Raw genomic sequence first — 20,832 nt, forward strand, 5'->3', positions numbered from 1 at the left:
AATAGTGTTCTTAGGAGTTAATTCACAAAACTGATAAGGATGTAAGATTGGAATGGGAGTGTTGGAACTGGGGAGTACAATTACAAATATACTTCTGAGACATCAAAATGCTCAGGCAGATAAAAAGGGGTCCCTGGACAATCTCCAACCCACCCCACAATTGTTTACATCAAATGCTTTTGTGCAGAGAGAGAGCCTGCTCAGGGCTTGTCTGGGCATGCTCACAGCAGATTGGAGCCTGACACGTGCACTGGGGGAAGTGGGAAGAGCCATGGGGAATTTGAGCCTTATGCAGAGGGGGAGCCTGCTCTCTTCAGCTTGTGTGGTGACCTGGGAGTCAGTCTGTGAGGTGGAGGGCCTGTTAGCAGGACTCCATCTTACTTTGCTGAGTTTTTTTTTTTTTTCTTTTTTGCTTTTCACCCAATAAAGTCCTGCTCTACCCACCTTTCAATGTGTCTATGTGCCTACATTTTTCTGGTAGTGTGACAAAAACCTGGGTTTTAGCTGAACTAAGGAGCAAATTTCTACAACATTTTTGGTGCCCAGTGTGGGGCTTGAGGAAGGGTGAGTAAGATAGAACCACATTTTTTTTGTTTTTTCCTTTTGCTTCTAAACCTTTTTGTCTTTGGACTTCTTCTGAGGGTAGAGGAAATTATGCCTCCCCACCCCTTCCCACATTGCTACCCAGGGTCGGCCATGTCAGCCTTTTCCTTGTTTTTCGGGGATGAACAGGTAAACCGGTGGCTCCCCCACTCCCCTCTTGTTTCTCTCCAGGTTGGAGAAACACATTTGCATAAGAATAAGAGGTTCTTTCCCCAGGCATCTTTCCAACCCTGCCCATTAAACTTTTTTTTTTATTTTTATTTTTCCAAGGATGGGTTTATTTCAAAATTGTAAAGATTTATATATTATTTTTATTACATATGATAAGCAATTTTTAACTTAAAATAAGTTTTACGTTTAAAGTAAAAAAAAAAAAAAACTTAAAAATGCAGACTTTTTTAAAAGCCAAAAAATCTTAATTATCTTGCAGCACAGGTCTACCCTTAAATATTCACATTTCAAAGCTGTTTTGAAAAGATTTAAAAATTGGCTAAAAATAATTTACAACTGGCAGTGATTAAAAATCTTATCTTTGGAAAAGCGTATTAATGACACATAATGAATTTAAAGTTACAAGCATTTAATGGTTTAATCAAGCATGTAGTTTTTACCAGTATAAAAATGAGACAGTACAAAACAGTCTTCAACTGTCACTTCAGTTGTTTCTGGAGTATTTTATGGGGAAAAGCAAACTTCACCAAACATAGAGTATCAACATTCAAGTACTTTTTTCCACGAGTTTCTGATTTTCAACTTAGGAGAGAAGAACAGCATTTGATAACTGCATCCCTTGCATATGGGATGTACGACAGGCTATACCAGGTCATTGACAAGAACTGCAATATGCAGAATAACATAGCCAGTCCCTTCTTATGCCACCAAAGAGCAGCACACAGGGTAAATACGAAACACAACAGCATAATAATTGTTGCAAGCAATCTTGTTGTTTCAAACATTTTCTTCAGTTGTTTCACAGGTCCCATCAAAAAGCATGTACTGGCTAACGCAGCAAGATTGCCGAGGGTATAAAACACTGCAAAAGCTTTATGCTGCCCGGAAGCCACAGCAATCCAGTTCCAAGAATAGAAAAGAAAACGCCACATACGAAGCAGATGGCAAACCATTTCAATCTGGTGTTGAAACTAAGGGATGAGGCATCCAGGACCTGCGCGGTCAGGCCCTGCTCCTCGTCGTCCTGGCCGCTCAGGACTCGCCGCAGCTTCTACATGGCGCCTTTCCAGGGCCGTAGCGGCCGCCACTCTGTTGCCTGCCCCTGACGCCCACCAAGAAACCCCGAACCCGAATCCCCACAGACCAGCCCGCACATTAAACTTTTGTCCTTTTCTTTACCCTGTCAGCAGTTAATTTTTAAGTGAGAGGATTTTTTTTTTCCTTTTAGACATTTCACTAGGCCAGGAATGATAAGGATCACTGTTTATATTCCCTGTAAAGTTTTAATTATGAAAAAGGACTTGTGACTTTGGTCTTAAGTTGTAGCCAATCTGGTATGACCAGTAGCAAACTTTGCTGCTGGCCTCCATCTTGTTTTATGTCCTTGGCAGCATAACCTGTAACCACAGGACAATGTTTTGTTTAGCTTCTGCAATTTTACAATGGTGGCCAGGTTCAATCTTGGCTTAGAGAATGAGTCCTTTCTGGTTTGATATCTGTGTAACCTTTGCTACTTGTTGATTCTCTTCCCCTCCACGAACTGACTTGGGTTTTTCTTTCTCTGAGCCTTTACTAGAGTTTGAAAGCCAGAAATACTGGCTGCTTGGTGTGCAGATGAGGGAAGTTTGCCAGGGCTTGTCTGGGCATGCGCACAGTGGACTGGAGCCCAACATGCACATGGGGGATGTGGGTGGAGGAAGTGGGTGGAGAAGTGGGGGGAAGTGGGTGGAGCCACCGGGAATTCACACACTATGCAGGGGAGGAGCCTGCTTTCTTCAGTCTATGTGGTGACCTGGGAATCAATCTATGAGGTGGAGGGTCTGTTAGCAGGTCTCTATCTCACTTTGCTGACTTTTTTTTTTTCGTTTTTTCCTTTTTGCTCAATAAAGTCGTGTTATACTCACACTTCAATGTGTCTGTGTGCCTAAATTTTTCGGGTCATGTGACAAGAAGCTAGGTTTTAGCTACACTAAGGAGCAAAGTTCTACAACACTTCTCCACTACTGGTTTTTAAATAAATAAAGCTGGAATACTAATATAATCTTGCCTTTCAAATTGCAAAAGACAATCTTTTACCCTCCCCCCATCCTCTTTAAAAGAGAAGTATCTATAAACTCAATCAAAAATGATTCTGTAACCAAGAGTGCACCTGATTAAACAATAAATTATTAATAATAATCCATGTAAGGAATCTCTGCTTCTGACTGACATGGAGTTAACAGGGGCTGGATTTGTCATTTGTGTGAGTCCATTTGCAGTGCTACAAGGGAATATCTGATGCTGGGTAATTCATAAACAAAAGAGACTTATTTGGCTCATGGTTCTGCAGGCTGTACAAGAAGCATGGCACCTGCATCCACTTCTGGTGAGAGCCTCTGACTGCTTCTACTCATTGTAGAAGGCAATGGAGGGCCAGCATGTGCCAAAATCACATGGCAAGGAAAGAAACAAGAGAAAAACAGAGGGAAGGTGCCAGGCTCTTTTTAACAAAAAGCTCTCATAGGAACTAATAAGAGTTACATACCCTTCCAATCACCCCAGGGAGGGCATTAATCTATTCACGAGGATCTGCCTCATGACTCAAACACCTCCCATTAGGCTCCACCTTCAACATTGGAATCAAATTTCAATATGAGCTTTGGGGGAACAAACATCTAAACTACAGCACCATCCTTTCTGAAATATCCAAAAGGCAAGAAATATATTGGAAATACCCAAAAATGAACAATCTCAGAAAGAAGCAAAAAAAAAAAAAAAAAAGGAATAAGGAAAAGACAGTGTGGAAAAGAGGGACCCAGTTCTAGCCCAGCAGACTCCTTATGTTGAAAAGACAGAGATGAACGTCTGGGGAAACCAAAGCATCTAGAGTTCACAGGACAAGCTATCTGTAAAGAGAGAGCTAAGCAGAGAGAATGCTGGTGATCCACAGTGGAGCCTTCTTGATTTAGCTGAGTACTGACAGGTATGTGTGTGAGGAAACCACACAAACAAGGCGTTATGTATAATGTGGCTGTTTTTGCTCCACTCTGAGCCTCAGGAAGATTCTCATAGACTACATCATCTAGTCTTTGCCTTTGGCTTTTGATTAATTTTAAATAGTGGGAGGCACTTGTAGGAGGTGGGAAGAGAGGAGGAAAGAGATACTGATGGGTTTATTCTTTCTGTTTCTTCCCTGCTTCCTTGAGGTTCTGCAGTGGTTGACTCACTAGGCCCTTGCTATTTCAAGTGTGATCCTTGAACCAGCAGCATCAGGAGCACCTGGGAGTTGTTAAAAATGCAGAATACCTGGCTTGCTTCCATCAGAATCTCCATTTAAATAGGATCCCCAGTTGTGCTTCATATACATACTAAAGGTCACTCTGTGTTCCAAGGCTGCAGCTTTCTCCAAGTTAAGGTACCACCTTTTCCACCGCTTGTCTCTCCTGGCCCTGGGCCCATAATGGTTTTCTGCTGTGACTAGTCCCTTGTTAGATTGTGTAGCTCTGTCAACATCTCTGTAAATAGATCCTTTTAAAATGTATCTTTTAGTCCAACACTTTTAAGTGTACAATCTGTTTCCTGCCAACACCTTAAATGATACAGTAATATACTATCCATCTTAATATCTATAAATCTATGTTGATAGCTATATACATACTCTATCTTTATAATACTTTTAGCATCCCTACCTCTTCCTGAAATTCAAAACAGCCTTTTCTATGTTTTATTAAAAAATACATAGTATTAGCACTTTTTCCCCAGTTACAACTAAATAATATCTAATGATATACATCATTATTGCCCAAAAATGAAAATTCAGTTTTGGAGAAAAATTAAGGACTTCTGTGAATCTGGAGAAGAAAGCAAGACGGTACTTTGTGTTTGTACGGTAGTTTGGTAGGCAGCCTCTAAATTGCCCTACACTGATCCCTGTCTGCTGACTTTTACACTGTTTTGTAATCTCCTTCTCTTGAAAATGGGCTGAAGTTACTGACTCACTTCTAACAAATAAGAATATGACAGAAGTGATGAAATGTGACTTCTGGGATTAGGTTATAAAAAGATGGTGGTTTTTGTCTTGAGCACTCTCTGTTACTCTGTCTTGCATTCCTCACATGGGAGGAAGCTGGCTGCCATGTTGTGAGGGAAGTTCTGTAAAGGGGCTTTACCTGGAGAGAAACTGAGACCTATTGATATATAGATAAATGAGCTTGGAAGTGGATCCCCACTGTCCCCATCCCCACCATTGAACAGTTCAGACGAGAGACACCAGCCCCAGCCATGAAGCAAAAAATTAACTGCAGTAATGAAAGAAAAACTTCAGCCAAATTAAATCTAAAGGAGTTTAATTGAGCAATGAATGGTTCTTATATCAGGCAGCCTCCTGAGCCAGAGTAGGCTCTGAGACTATAGTGCAGCCACGTGTTAGAAGAAGATTTATGGACAGAAAAAGGAAAGCGATGTACAGAAAACAGAAGCAAGGTACAGAAACAACTGGATTGGTTACAGGTTAATGTTTGCCTTATTTGAACACAGTTCAAACAGTTGGCTACATTTGGCCAAAACTTGGTGATTGGCACAAGTGTAAGCTGCAGTCTGTTTACACCTCCACTTGTTATAGTTCATGATATACAGAGAAACCTTTAGGCAGAACTTAAAATATGTAAGGAGGCAGCTTTAGCTGAAACTTGAATTAACCATTCTCCACTTTTGGTCATCTTCTCAATTTTGAGAGATTGATAAGAACTTTAGTCATTGATGTCACCCTCACCATCATAAATATGCTTATTTGGTCTTGAAATCCACTGGGAAACGGTAGAGCAGTGGGTTTTGAAAGGTGGGAACAAGGACTGAGTAGAAGTTACCTCTTTATGCTGGAACGTTCTGTTTACAGGAGAAAAACAAAACCTGGTCTGTGTTTTCTTAAAGTCTTAGTTTGATTATGTCATATTTAGCATGAGTGACTCCATTTTGCTTTGATCTGTTCTGTTGAGGCCTAGTGCATGAGCTCAGTCCAAAGCAATTGCTTCACATAATTTAGTTTAATAAGACTCCCCCATTTTAGCCACAACTTAGGTGAGAGTGTGATCAAAACTTAGGGCCTAGTACCACTCTCAGTTACCATCATTTTGGGATTCTGGTCTCAGCATGTCATTCATAGGTTATGGTACCCTCATGGCCAGACATTTATTTTGTCTCTTGTCATTTCAGTTGAAGACAGACCACTTGACATTCTAGAGATGGCTGCATGCAAATGCTTAAAACTTTTGAGACAATACAGCATGATGGTCAGGAGGATAATATCAAGAGTTTGGGGTATGCTCGTTGCCCAAGGTCCCCATAAACCAAACCACCTAGAATTAAATAGATTAAATAATGAGCTACATAAAGGGTATACTCATTTAACTAAGCAGTCTCTTCGTTATTTCCTGCAACTGAATCTCTATAATCTACATTTGTTGTATTTTTCCATAGGGCACTAGTGTCCGCAGCTGCACAGATACTTCTGTTTAGCCAGTAAGTAATCTAGAGCAATTCCATTATTTACCATAACTTTCAGAAGAGAATTTAAAGTCTGTTGTGTAACCATAGCCTTTATAGTAGAGTCTGCTATAGAGCCTGTCATGAGGGATACATTTCTAATCATCGCCTCTTTTACTCCAAACCATGGAAAAAGGACCACACAAATGATGCCTTTCTAGAAAAGCCAAGGCCTCTGAGAGATTTTTTTCTTTAGCCCATGATGTAGGTTAAGAGGGGTGAACCAATGTTCTGTTTCTGACTGATTATGAGGCAAAGTATGTACCATTAAAATTTCTCATCTACGTTGGGCCTTCATCTTCCATCTAGTAAGGTATAAGGTTATGCATGTGTAAGGCTGGCTGCAAAATCCTTCACAAATAAAAGTATACCCCATGAGTGCACACAACAGATCCCCTTTTCACTTCTATTGTCCTTAGAGGCATAAGCAAGGGAAAAAGTATTAAAAGGTAAGAGCCTCATGATAGTAGAGAAGTCTTAACCCATGATCTTGGGAAAAGCTGTTCACATCAAAGATGCCAGCTTCTTCTGGGGAGAAACTTCCCTGGTAGGCTTTACCTTAAGGGTTCCAATGGGTGTACAGTTCCAAGATTGTGGAGGGAACCTTCTCGGTTGTGAAATTATAAACTCAAAGTTCAAGGTCGCAGAGTTTTTCTGTACTGTGGATGGAAAGGGCAGTCTTTCTCTGATGTTCTCAGAAGATGCAATCTTCAGGTTCTAGATTGTGAAGAAGTTGATTGTCCTCAGGCATAAAATCCTTCCTTTACCTGGTGAAAATACCCTGTGGCATAACATATCTACTGTTATAACATCAGCCCTCTTGCATGGGAAAGCTTTTGTACAACCAGAAAAAATGCACTGAACCTGACAATTGAATTAAATCCCTCTATAAATGTTTAAATGGCCCATCAGATAGCCAAATGTACCTAGAGCTTTGATAGTCTTCCCAGGAATATGGGTTTGACAAACCAAACATTGGTTATAAACGATTTCAGCAATTTAGAAGTCACCACACCAATATATATTTAATTTGGATCGTTTTATCTTTTTCATGATGAGTCATGGAATGCAGAAGCTTTAACACGAAAGATTTAAGGACTCAGGAAGGACAAGGCTGCTGTCCTGGTTCTCCATGAGTCCATGCTTAACACTGGTCTTATGTCCTCTTGAATACCAGCTGTTTCTCCAATTTAGGTGCACAGCACTGATAACTGATGGGTTATCATAAGTCATTTTACTTAGACCATGGAGTTCATTCAAGTTGTATATCTAAACAATTTCAGTATTGGCTGATTTAGCATGAGAATCTGGCAAATTTTTTTGGTATTCATTTAATTTTTGTTGTACTTGGGTTAATAGGTTTATAAAACAGTCAGTCTTTTAATTATAGTTCCAGGAATTCTTACCCAGTCTAAATGATATGATTCTAAAGTTACCTGAAAGCCATATTCAAGAGGGCTTTTCAGGGTTCTTTCCATTCTTTCATGAACCTCCAAAAAGACACCATATTCTAGAATTCTGAGTGCTTGTGACTTTTTTTAGAAACTGCATCAGAATTAAGCAATTAACTGTGGAAGTGACTTTAAACACTCATCGTTAAAGACACAATTGACAAGGAAATTTGGTTATTTCTGTGGTCTACAATAACTTAACATTAATAACCATAATTATGATTAATAACATATAATCAATTAGAATTTTTAAAATTCCATAAGATTTTGGAACATATATTAACATCATTCACTAAAATATAACCTGGAGAAGGTTAAACATTATTTTTTATTTTGACGATGCTCCCCATGTAACTTAACATGTCAAATAATCCTATTTACCTCTCTTTTGGATGCTTCAGGTGTTCTCTGTAGCATCCCAAAGTTAGAGGTTAGAAAAGACAATTTTGAAGCTGAAATTTGATTTGGGGAAGTCTATCAAATATGTTGAAGGATTAAAACACTTGATATTATAAAAATATAATTCCAGGTCACCATAAGTTATTCATTTAGCAAAAATAATGACTCAAAAATTTTAAAAAGGCAAAAACCTTTACTCATTGATAGAGGGAAGACTTAGCTTTCCAGAAAAATTGTGTCTTGTCTTTTCCTTCTTTTTCCTGTAGTTTATTCAAATGGCAGATAAAAATATTTCATTATCCTTCAATATTACATGAAAATTTTGTTCAAGAAAGCTGAATTTTAGGCTTGCATTAGTGTACTCCTAATGTCAACCCCAATTTTTAATAAAACCTTATATATAAATATATCCAGTCTTACACAGTTAGACCATAAGGTGAGATTCTCATAAACCTTTTATAACCCTTTATGAATTTTTGTTAAAAAGCATATCAGCGGTCTAAGAAAATCCTGTTTTGCTTTTACCCCAATGTTCAATTTACAGAAAAATTGAATAATACCCCTTTAATTTTCACCAGATATTTCTTTTACAAGATTAATCTTTCACAACCTTCCATAACTTGGTCAAATTTTCAGCTTTATCCTTTCTAATTTAAAATAATCTTTTAACCCTTTAATCTAAGCAGAAAAATCCATATTTCCAGGCCTTCTTATAATCTTTTACCAAAAGCACATTTCACTTTCCTCACACACTTTGCATGTAAAACTGTTTTTTCAATAGTCTCAATTACATGTTACAATGTTATCTCTTAGCAATTTTTATTTTTAGTGAAAGACTTGCTAAGTGATTTTAATTATGTACTAGGTGTGGAGCCTAGAACACAAGACAGATGTGCAGATAAAGTCTAACTCTTTACAGCATAGCCAGTGGCCTTGGCTAACTCCACATGTCCCTAGCCCTTACCTAGGCTAATGGCTCCAAATCAGGTAAGTTGAACAACTGTCAAAAGTCAAAGAAGCAGTTTATTACCTTAAAGCATTTAGCAAATCTAATATCTGACCTGCCTAATTTAGACCGAATGTCTTTATTTTACCAATAATCTTTAAAACTCTTTATTTTCCAAGGCCTACTAAAGTCACATGAACTAAAATGCATCATTGTTTTTATTTTCCTAACAAAATATTTGATTAAAGTGCTTATTATTTTCAAGCCAATAAATCAGAGCTCTTTCATATGTAAATGACGCATACAGAACACATATAAATACATAGAAAGACAGAAGAAAATCCAGTGATTGTACAATTTTTTATTTGCCAGTCTTTAAATGTCTTAATTGCATTACTGGCTTCAGGGTGGAGTCCTTCTAGGAAGAGGTCAAGGAAAACATGCAGTTTCTAGGGCTTAATTAGCAAGCACAGCTGGAAGGCAAAACACATCCCCAACAATTCACAGTCCCATTTTTAAAAATTTTAATGATATATTTTATTTAATCCAATACATCAAAAATACTACTGTTTCAACATGTTATCAATATAAAAACCTGTTAGTGAGATACATTCTTTCCATCGTACCAAGCTTCAAAATCTAATGTGTATTTTATGGTTGCTGCACATCTCAACTGAGACCAGCCACCTTTCAGGTGCTCAGTGGCTACATGTAGCTACTGAAACCAACCTAATAGTCCCATAAACAGTTGTTTTTGGATAAACATAAAAATTGACCCTTCTGGTCTTAATGCTTGAAACTTAAAGCCACAAGTTGTTTTGGATGGTTGTACATCCCCATCTCCTCCACTGTGACATTGGCTCTTCTGAGGGTTCACTTCCCCTTGTCCCTGTAGGTGATCCAGGTAAGCCCTGACCTGGCTCCAGGCTTTGGTTCCTTCTCCTTCCAAGGGCAACCTTACAGGTTGAACTTGTGGGACCCACCTCCACTAGCTAAAGAAACTGACCTAATAGGGTTCCATTTTTATACTGGATCTTGGATCCTCAAAAGAGAAATGCTGTGGAACATGACAATGCAATGATTTTACTGTGCATTTCATTGCAAAGCAACCCAAAGCTCATCAGCCCATTCTGTGATTAACTCATTTCCCATGGGAGTCTTATCTCTCAGTGGGGATTGGGGCCATTTACATACTTTCTAGCTGGCCAACAGCATGCTTTTCTTATTCAAACATGCAAAGAGCTGAGTATCCCCTCTATGTATTAATCAATTTTCACACTGCTATAAAGAACTGCCTGAGACTGGGTAATTTATAAAGGAAAGATGTTTAATTGACTCACAGTTCAGCATGGATGGGGAAGCCTAGGGAAACTTATAATCATGGCAGAAGGTGAAGGGGAAGCAAGGCGTCTTCTACACAAGGCAGCAGGAAGGATAATAAATGCAGCAGGAAATACCAAACACCTTATAAAACCACCAGTTCTTATGAGAACTCACTCACCGTCATGAGAATAGCATGGGGTAAATCACCCTCGCGATGCAATTACCTCCACTGGGTCTCTCCCTTGACACATTGGGATTATGGGGATTATAATTCAAGATGAGATTTGGGTAGGGACACAAAGCCTAAACATATCACCCCATAACTGCCATTTGCCACCTGCAAAAATATATTTAGCCTTAGATTTTGAGAGGGATCTATTTGCTTTCAATTACTGTGATTTCATGAGGAAAACAGAGTTTGTTTCCCAAAATGGGATTTGTGGCATCTCCTCTGTTTTTTTCCAAGGAGTTGCAACACATTAGAAGTTATCTTAGGTCCCCTCATGTGGGCATCAAGAGAGGTAAGAAGACAAAATGGAGAAAAACAATTCAGTTGACTGAAAAGAAAAACACTTAAAAAAAAAAAAAACTCCAAGATCCAACAAGAAAAAAAAAAACATAAAAACTTTAAAAATATATCTATAGATTGAATATCTGCTTTTAATTAAGCTGACTTTTAACAAAACATCTTATTACCCGACTCTAGCCAGAAAGAAACTAAAAATAGCAAATATTTCTGGCTTTTGCACTTTACCCAGAGGTTACCCCCCAGGCGCCCAGAGAAAGGAAACTTCAAGATGGGAAGTCAGAAGTTGCTCATGGAGAAGAAGAGAATCAATAAATGGTTAAAGGTCACACAGAAAGTACTTATTCCTTAAGCCAGGATTGAACCTAGGTCACCATTATAAAATTGCAAAGCCTTAGCTGCTAAGCTACAGCATTTGGATGGTTTCTATTACTCTTCCCAGAAGGAGCCCAGAGCAGTAAAATTTGAGCTTGTTGCAATGGCTTTTAATTGGTCAAGAGAATTTTTAGAGCTATGACATAAACCCCCAAATCCTGTTCCCTGGATGGCAGAGAAAGTACCACCATGTGGTTACAAGGTCAAGCTCCCAAGAGTTTAAAACAAGACAAGAGGAAAACCTTATCCAGTTTTGTTGTTGTTGTTGTTGTTGTTTCAGGGACCTGCAGCAAAGTTTGCAACTGATTAGTTTGCTGGGCTGGCTTGAACAGTGAGCTTCTGGGGGTCCTAGGCCTGCATTCTATCCTGTGGTGGTACCCCTTTTTATGACAGAACAATGGGGAAGGACAAATTCATAGCACAAAGTACAACAGATTTGCTACAGCTTAAAACTAACCTCACAAATCTTTTTTTTTCCCATTAGTCAAAACTTTACAGAGGAGATAAACAGTGATTTTTACCATTCATTCAACCAGTTTGCACAGAGACAGAGAGGCCAGAAGTCTGACTGGTAAGAAATCCTTACCCTTTTTGCTGACATGCCCGGGTTCCCTTTCCTTGAGTGGCACTAGCAACCCTGCCAGCTGCTCCATAGCCATGGGCCCCAAGTCACAACGCAAAGGAAAATCATCTTTTTTGGTTTCGTGGAACCGTAGGCAAAAGCTTATCAATTTTGTAAGTTGCCGCGCAACCAGCTGCATGGAGGACCCAAATTAACACTTTCCATTCCAGTCAGAGCATATGTGTGACAAAACATAGACATTAGCCACTCTGCTTAGTGCCCAATATCGAACGGGCCAGGCTTAAACTTGCCACTGGTTGGGCTCTGTCATCTTTAATCCCTTCAAAGAGGATTAAAGGAGTTTCAACATGTGGTCTCTGGGCAAGGTGGTCATCCTGAGTAAAGAAAAGATAGGAAAGAAAAAAGAGACAAAGAGAGAGAGAAAAGCATTGCCTGCAGTGAGATGGGGAGGGCAAGAACCTTGGGGAGACCAGAGAAAGACCCACTCACTGCAGCAACACTGAATCAAAAGTTCAGACGGCCACTTGCCATCCATGAAGGGATCTTTTCCAGCATTCCCATACGCCCTCAAGTTTCCCCCTTTGGGGAGAAAAAAAAATTCCCCATGTTCCATGGTCCTGTACGTGTCTAATCCTGTCACCCATAGCTGTCAGCAAAGAGTGCAAGGCAGATTTATATTTTTTTAGATCAATTAGTTGCTTAAGCTTTAATTTGCCTTTTGTAAAGACTTTAAATACAAATGGAGAAATTTTTTAGAAGCTTCTGTATATTAATAGGCATCCCTAGATGAGACTAATTTGAGAGCTCTAATTTTCTAATGCATTTCAGTGCAGTGTTGTTCATTTGGAACATTCTAGGACAAGCTAGACCTTAGATATTTAGGGGTCTGCATTCCATTGTAAAAATCCATTATTTGGCCAGGCACACCTATAATCCCAGCACTTTGTAAGTCCAAGGTGGGCGGATCACTTGAGGCCAGGTGTTCAAGACCAGCTTGATCAAAATGGTGAAACCCCGTCTCTACTGAAAATACAAAAATTAGCCGGGCACGGGGATGCACACCTGTAATCCCAGCTACTGGGAAGGCTGAAGCATAAGAATCCCTTGAGCCTGGGAGGTGGAGATTGCAGTGAGCCGAGATCGTGCCACTACACTCCAGCCTGGGTGACAAAGTGAGATTCTGTCTCAACAACAACAACAACAACAACAACAACACAACAACAACAACACATTATTATATTAGGGAAGCTTCTTGGTTTCCTCTTTTCTGGACATATATAATTTTAAATTGATGTATATCATAATCGTAGAGGTAAAAATAGAAGCTTAGTGCTAAGTTCTAATATGAGGACAAGTAATATTCCCTCTGGACCCACTAGTTAGAGTAAAGCACAAGATGAAGAGAAAGGAAAAAAAGATAAAGACTTGGAGAAAACTGAGTAGGCTAAAGGACTAGAACAGGGGTTCTCAGACTTTAGGGATGTACAGAATCATCTAGAGGGCTTGTTAAGCTACAAATTTCTGGTTTCTACCCACACAAGTTTCTGATTCAGTAGGCCCTGTAGGGACCCCAAAATTTGCATTTCTAACAAATTCTAGGTGATATTGATGTTACTAGTCTGGAAGCCACAGTTTTATAACCATTGGACTAGGGTATTTGGCTTAATTATAATTTAATGTAATCAATGTTTCCTAACTTATTCCTAGTACTCTTGTTTTAAATCTTCAGTGATGACACAAATGTTAATTATGCTTGGTGGTTATTCATCCTCCCTCTTCTTTCATCTGTTCAGGGGAAAAATAAAAGAGGAAGAAGGGATTGTAGAAAATCAAATGTTGAGTGTTGCCTAATTTTTCACTGTCTCACTCTTTGTGAAAGTAGGCAACATCTTTGGTTAGCAGAAATATTTTGATCAGTTACTGGTGTAGATTAATAGTTCTTTTTTTTTTTTTTTTTTTGAGACAGAGTCTCACTCTGTCGCCCAGGCTGGAGTGCAGTGGTGTGATCTCGGATCTCGGCTCACTGCAACCTCTGCCTCCTGGGTTCACACCATTCTCCTGCCTCAGCCTCCCAAGTAGCTGGGACTACAGGCCCCTGCCACCACGCCCAGCTAAGTTTTTTTTTGTATTTTTAGTACAGAGGGGGTTTCACCGTGTTAGCCAGGATGGTCTCGATCTCCTGACTTCCTGATCCACCTGCCTCAGCCTCCCAAAGTGCTGGGATTACAGGCTTGAGCCACCGCGCCCAGCAGATTAATAGTTCTTTTTAGGAAACTCTTTGATGGAAATTGTCCATGGAGCTACTCAATCCTGGGATGTCCTACTGGAGGCTCTGCCAAATCAATTAGACATAGTTATGATATGGGAAGAAATAGTTATAAGTTTGAAGTATTAGTACCTTCTGCAGAAAAAGGAATGGGACCAAACATTCATTGAACATACAAGGATTTTATGAATTTAGCATTGGACTGCTGCTCTGTACGATTTTCTGTCTTATTTATATTGGATTGATAGAGTCCTAATAAAATCTATATGTCATATTGCTATGGTTTTGGATATGATTTGTTTGGCCCTGACAAGTCTTGTGTTGGAATTTGTTTTTTTTTTTTTTTTTTTTTTTTGAGATGGAGTTTTTTTTGCTCTTGTTGCCCAGGCTGGAGTGCAATGGCACGATCTCGGCTCACCACAACCTCCGCCTCCCGGGTTCAAGTGATTCTCCTGCCTCAGCCCCCCGAGAAGCTGGGATTACAGGCACGCACCACCACGCCCGGCTAATTTTGTATTTTTAGTAGAGATGAGGTTTCTCCATGTTAGTCAGGCTGGTCTCAAACTCCCAACCTCAGGTGATCCGCCCACCTCGGCCTCCCAAAGTGCTGGGATTACAGGCGTGAGCCACTGTGCCCGGCCCTTGTGTTGGAATTTGATCCCCAGTGTTGGAAGTAGGGCCTGGTGAGAGGTGTTTGGGTCATGGAGACAAATCCTTCATGAATGACTTGGTACCATATACATGGTAATGAGTGAGTTCTTGCTCTATGAATTGCTATGAGAACTTCTTGTTAAAAAGGGCCTGACATCTTCCTCCTTTCTCTTTTGCTTCCCACCATATGATCTCTACACATCAGCTCCCTTTCCCCTTCCACCCTGAGTGGAAGTAACTTGAGGCCCTCACCAGAAGCAGATGCTGATATCCTGCTTCTTGTACAGCCTGAAGAAACTTGAGCTAAATACCCAGCCTCAGGTATTCCTTCAGAGCAACACAAACCAAGATGCACACACACACACATACACACACACGTATGTTAGTATGTGTGTGTGTGTGTGTGTGTGTGTGTATATATATGGAACTATTAAGTCATGCACTTATATATTTCTTGGCCTACTGAAGTAATCAGCATTGACTGCAAGGGTATTTAAAAAACCAGTTCTCTGCAACATTTTCTTAAAAGTGTAACATAATACACATTTATTATAGAAAGTTAGATTTCTTCGTGCTCAGATCACTAGATAACTTCAGGGATATCAGTATGTTATAGACTAAAACTAATTTTTAATGCCTTTCCAAATAGATCTGTTACTAGTAACAATACTGTCTGATATGGTTTGAATTTATGTCCCTGCCCAAATCTCATGTCAAATTGAAATACCCACTGTTGGAGGAGGTGCCTGGTGGGAGATGACCGGATCATAGAGGTGGACTTCTCCCTTGCTGTTCTCATGATAGTGAGTGAGTTCTCATGAGATCTGGTTGTTTAAAAGTGTGTGAAACATCCCCCTTCTCTCTTTTCCTTCTGCTCCAGCCATGTAGGATGTGCCAACTTCCCCTTGAACTTCTGCAACGATTGTTAAGTTTCCTGATGACTCCCTAGCCATGCTTTCTGTACATGTGGAATCATGTGCCAATTAAACCTCTTTTCTTTGTAAATTACCCAATCTCAGGTCGGTCTTTATACCAATGTGAGAATGGACTAACAATACACCATCATTGAAAACATTTTGATTTTCATAAAAAATATTTTTAAAGTTTTTTAAAAGAATAATTTTTTTGTTAATATTATAAAATCGATACATGTTCAAAAATGATCCAAGCACTGGATGAAGATAAAAGCAAAAGTATTATCCCAAATTCAACCATTCAGAAATAAACATTATCAGCATTTGGTGAATTTAATTTCTTGTATCTCTGTGTGAATGTTGGTAAAACTTTAGATAGATACAACCTTAGAAATATTGGATCATAATAAAATGCTATTTTAATTAAAAGCAGTTGTGGCAGACACATTGATTTATCTAACATCTATCCACGCTTTATTTCTTTCTGATAATACCCTGGCACTTTTTGTGCCCAGACCCAAAGAATATTAGATACTAATTTTCCACTCTCCTTTGCAGCTAGGAGTGGTTATGTGATGAGATTTTGGATAATGAAACCCAAGACAATATTGCTATGAACGTTCTGAAAGATTTTTATCTTGGATAACAAAACAATCTCAGAGGGGAAGAACTTTTATCCTTTCCCCTTACTTTCTGCTTGGATTGCTGTTATGAGAACCTGATACCTGGGATGGCAGCAAGCCACAAATATTAATCTGAGGATTAAAAGCGAATTTGGTAAGGATGGCAGACTGAAAGAATTTAAAAGCCACAGTTTTTGGTGGCTTTCGTAACTAACTGCTTATATTTAGGCTTCTGGTTAAGAACACAAATAATGGTCTTATGGTTTAGACCCTAGTTAGTCAGAAAAAACATTTTTGACTAATACAATCTTATATTTAATTTGCTTGAATTTGATGGGGGAGTGGGAATTAAAATAAATAGGAAGAATTGTTAACCTTGTGGTGATGCAGGTTTTTTTTCCCACCATAAGAAGATAATAGGCCCTAAAAGATTTCTGTAAAGGAAGGTGGGAGTAGAGGGGAAATTATGTCTCTTTAAGAGGTGGGAATCATCACTAAAATAAAGAATGAGGAAAATAAGCCAGTTAAAGAAGTACAAACATTGCATGATGCCACTGATATGAAGTATCTAATTTATTCAAATTCATAGAAGCAGAAAGTAGAATTGCAGTTGCCAGGGGAAGGGCCTAGGGGAAAATAGGGAGTTGATATTCAATGGGTATAATATTTCAATTATGCTAGATTAAGAAGTTTTAGGGATCTGCTGTAGAAAATGGTGCTTATAAGTTAGGAACACTGTTTTGAGCATTTAAAATTTTAAGAGGGTGGATCTCTTGTTATGTGTGTGTGTTTTACCACAATAAAAAAAAAACACTAAAAATTTGAGAGTTTTATCTCATTCATTTAGGTCTATTATCCATTTTGGATTAATTTTTGTGTATGGTGTGAGGTAAGAGTCTAAAGTATTTTTTTTTTTTTTTTGCCTATGGATAATGCATTGTCCCAGCATCATTTCATTTCTTGAAAAGATTATTCTTTCCCCATTGTATTGTCATCTTGTTGAAAATTAATTGACCATGAATATAAATCTTTTATTTCTAGACAGCTAATTTTTCTCCATTGATGTATATATTTATCCTTGGCAATACCACATTTACTTATTAACTGTTGCTTTCTATTAAGTTTTGAAATTGCATAGTGTTTTATTTGTTTGTAATTGTTTTGGCTATTCTAAGTCCTTTGATTTTCTTTATAAATTTAAGATAAGCTTGCCAATTTCTAAATTTTGATGGGATTTTGATACCAATTGCCAGAAAACTTACAGATGACCTTTAGGAAAATTACCATCTTGACGATATTGAGTCGTTTAATTCATGATTATTTTCATTTACTTATATGTCACTTTATGTATCTCAGAAATATTTTGTAGTTTTTAGTGTACAAGTGATAAACCTCTTTTGGTAAATTTATTTTTTGATTGTTTATCCTTTTTGATATTATTGTGAATAAAATTGCTTCTTCCTTTCATTTCTGGAGTGATCATTGCTAATATATAGAAATACAATGATTTATTTTCTTTTTTAAACACCACATGTGGCATCTGAATACAATTGATGGTTATAGTATAATTTTACATGCCATTTAATACAATCTTGCTAAACTCATTTACTAGGTCCAGTTTTTTTTTTCCAGATTTTGTGGCATTGTCTACATATGGGACTGTGTCACTATGTCATCTTCATATATGGATGGTTTCATTTCTTCTTCTTTTTTTTTTTTTTGAGACGGAGTCTCGCTCTGTCACCCAGGCTGGAGTGCAGTGGCGCGATCTCGACTCACTGCAAGCTCCATCTCTCGGGTTCACGCCATTCTCCTGCCTCAGCCTCCCGAGTAGCTGGGACTACAGGCGCCCGCCACCACGCCCGGCTAATTTTTTTTTTTTTTTTGTATTTTTAGTAGAGACGGGCTTTCACCGTGGTCTCGATCTCCTGACTTCGTGATCCACCCACCTCAGCCTCCCAAAGTGCTGGGATTGCAGGCGTGAGCCACCGCGCCCGGCCCATTTCTTCTTCTTATATTTTGTTACCTTTAACTTACTCTTCTTTCCTTCCTTCCTTCCCTCCTTCTTCCCTTCCATGCTTTTAATGTTTATGTTTTCCCTGAATCATATGTTGAAACTTAATCTCCAATGTGACAGCATTAAGAGTTGAGGACTTTGGGGGAGGTTATTAGGTCATGGGGGCAGAGGTGTTATAAATGGGATTAGTGACTTTATAAAAGTAATCTGAGGGAGGTTGTTCCCCATTTTTGCCATATGAAGACATAACTAGACGGTACGGTTTATGAGGAATGGGCCATAATCAGACATTAAATCTGCTAGTACCTTGATCTTGGACTTCTCATCCTCTAGAACTATGAGCAATAAATTTCTTTTGTTTATAAATTACCCACTCTAAGGTGTTTGTTATAGTAGCCAAATGGACTAAGACAATTTCCTTATTGCCTTTTTGCATTGGAGGAAATTACTCAGATTATTTGTTGTTTCCCTTTGGATAATTTCAAGAGTGCTGACAATGTTTTTGTTTTAAATCAGTTTTGTTCAGCTTTATAACTGCTTTTTAGGGAGAAGACTCGCTGACTTCCCTACTTGGCTATAGATAGAAGATTGCTTCTAACAACCTCTTTTTGAGTACTTATGCTTCTATTCTCTTTATGTTCTTTTTTTACACAAATCACTTTGTCTATAATATTTCAGAGACTGTGCAAAATAGTTTGTCCCAAATATTTCTATATTTATTTAGGCAGTTCTTTTTATGATTTGTATTCTATATTTTCCTTTTCAGTTATTATAAATAAGTACTATTTTGGTTCCTTTCCTATTCGTCTTTGATTGAAGCAGGCGACATGCTGACAAATAATGGAAGGGAAGTGAAGTGAACTGAACAGTCCATTCTTTCTATTTGGGCTTTTCTTTCACATTCTTCCTCCAAAGGGCTATTTATCCTGGGAGTATACATTACTTAGATGTTGGATGCAAAGCTTTATAAAACAGATGTTTCTCCATACTAGTATTTGACATCCACAGACCTTCCTCCATCCTTTGTCCACTTAACACCCATCCCACCCCCACCTTCCCTAGCAAAAGACGAGATTGTAAACAACAGAAATGACTTGTGGCCTGCCAAGTGCATAATTCTCTTTACTTTACGTCCCCCTCCCTGTGGCTCTGTGGTATCATGCCGCAGCCTCTGCAGTGACCTAAACAATCTTTCCTGTGACCTTAAAACTCAAGGTGTTCTAATCAAAGGGACACTGGTTATGCCTTTCAGAATACTGATTTTTAACTTTTACAAGATCTGGGGTGGCACTGGCAACTCACATCATTGTTTCAGCTCTGATTTCTCACTGCTTATCATGTGCAACTGAGAAAATCATATTGTTTATATTGTTTATTCTCCAGTTTGTTCTTTACATTTTCCTTTGAGAAGATTTGAGAGAGGATATATGGCAATAATTCTATTTTATTATATTAAATCAGAAGTCTTGAAGGACGTTCTGTCTTCACAATTATTCCTTGAACTAGTCCCATTGGCAAGTTGGGAAAATAAAGAACAGAGAAACTAAATCATTTACAGAAGGTAATGAAGTTAGCCATACACAAAAAAGAAAATCCATCTACCTCAAGGGTCGTTCTTGGCCAGCCTCCTAATTATTATCTTGGACACTTAATCCCTATAGAAATGATTTCCTCAACATGACAAGGAACACAACAGAAAAAGAGAGATGCTTAGTATTAAAAAAATGTTTTTGTCAACAACCAAGAGAATCTGAAAAGAAAGTGAGGCCAAAAGTATTAGTTAATGTAAGTTTATATCAAAGTTTAGAGCATTAAATTCAATTTTAAAACTTATGTATAATTTAATAATCTTTTATTTCCATAACACGTATACTACTTAAACTGCTGGACACTTAGCCTAAATGTATATCTATGGTTGCCACTCTTCTTGGATGTACTTTCACAATGACAAGAAATAACCCACAAGGGGTAAATAAAGTATAACAGCTCCAACGCAATCAATAGGGTTTAAGACTTCAAGTATCTTCTTTTAGGTTAAATTGTGTTAAAATGATTCTAAAAAATAATTGCCACAGCAACCTCAAGCAATGTGCCTTTTGAGAATCACATAATTTTTGTTTCTCGTACCATTTCTCTGGTCAATTTATTGTTTCTATAGAACTGAGAGAGTGGAGGGAAATTGGGGCTAAATTCTATGATTTTATATTCTTACTTGGTGGTTACAAGTGAGACTAAAGGAAATTATCTTCTACCATGTAGAGTTTGTTTTTTAGGAAAGCAGAAGGAAGCCCTTATATTCACGCAGCTGCAGGCTATTAAAATCTAACAGAATGCAAACAAAATAACGTCTGACATCAGAGCACAACAAAGTTTTGCTTTGGCTGTGCCTAAGTATATGAAAACCAAACATAAGCTAAATTGCTGAAACCAATGGTTAGTTTTAAAACATTTGTGAATAATTGAT

At 38.4% G+C, this 20,832-nt stretch overlaps 1 pseudogene across 1 annotated transcript; it reads right to left on the minus strand.

Annotated features, from left to right (window-relative positions):
- Positions 1–1,166: 1,166 nt before the first annotated feature.
- On the minus strand, positions 1,167–2,028 carry LOC101176280 (annotated as a pseudogene). The gene has a single exon (XR_001113842.2). The product of XR_001113842.2 is annotated as a vesicle transport protein SFT2A pseudogene (transcript).
- Between the last annotated feature and the right edge of the window lie 18,804 nt (positions 2,029–20,832).

This window comes from Nomascus leucogenys, chromosome X, assembly GCF_006542625.1.
Source record: "Nomascus leucogenys isolate Asia chromosome X, Asia_NLE_v1, whole genome shotgun sequence".
Taxonomy (NCBI): domain Eukaryota; kingdom Metazoa; phylum Chordata; class Mammalia; order Primates; family Hylobatidae; genus Nomascus; species Nomascus leucogenys.